Source organism: Trypanosoma cruzi, assembly GCF_000209065.1.
Source record: "Trypanosoma cruzi strain CL Brener chromosome Unknown tcruzi_1047053427773, whole genome shotgun sequence".
NCBI lineage: Eukaryota > Euglenozoa > Kinetoplastea > Trypanosomatida > Trypanosomatidae > Trypanosoma > Trypanosoma cruzi.
In genome coordinates, this window is record NW_889940.1 from 1 (window position 1) to 492 (window position 492).

The 492-nt window shown below is 62.6% G+C and overlaps 2 non-coding genes across 2 annotated transcripts; both read right to left on the bottom strand.

Annotated features, from left to right (window-relative positions):
- Positions 1–64: 64 nt before the first annotated feature.
- Positions 65–154, bottom strand: Tc00.1047053427773.10. The gene has a single exon (XR_008254285.1). It is a non-coding gene; the product is annotated as a C/D small nucleolar RNA (snoRNA), TB11C4C3 (small nucleolar RNA).
- Positions 155–355: 201 nt separating this feature from the next.
- On the bottom strand, positions 356–442 carry Tc00.1047053427773.20. Its single transcript, XR_008254286.1, has one exon. It is a non-coding gene; the product is annotated as a C/D small nucleolar RNA (snoRNA), TB11C4C2 (small nucleolar RNA).
- Between the last annotated feature and the right edge of the window lie 50 nt (positions 443–492).

Consider the following 492-nt stretch of genomic DNA (forward strand, 5'->3'; position numbering starts at 1 on the left):
TTTCCTGGCCATGCGAGGGGAGGCGCGGGGCCCAGCCGGCGAGGTTGCGGCGGGCGGGGCGGCTGTCAGACCTGTTGAGTTTGTTTTTGGCCATCACGCAAGCGCGTTCACGGGGCCACGCGCCCTCGCGCACAAGAGTTGGTTGCTTCCATCAGCAGCGGCGTGCGCCCACCACAACCCACCTCCGGGCAATTCGGCCCTCTCTTTCTCTTTCTCTCTCTTGCGCTTTCGGGCGGGCCCGCCACCAACCGTTTGCACAGGCAGGGCGCCAGACAGGGCAGGATGTTACGTGCGCGCCGTTGCGCAAGAAAGAAAAACGACAACAATAGCAGGAAGTGGGAGGGAGGGGAGCGGGCGCTCAGCCGAAAGGTGATTTTTATTGTTCCGTTCTCAATGCGTCGCTCAAACTGTTTGGACCTCGAACAACATGTCTCCATCGTAGCGCGTGTGTGTGTGTGCGGGCGTGCGCGTCGCTGGGCCGCAAAACCGCGC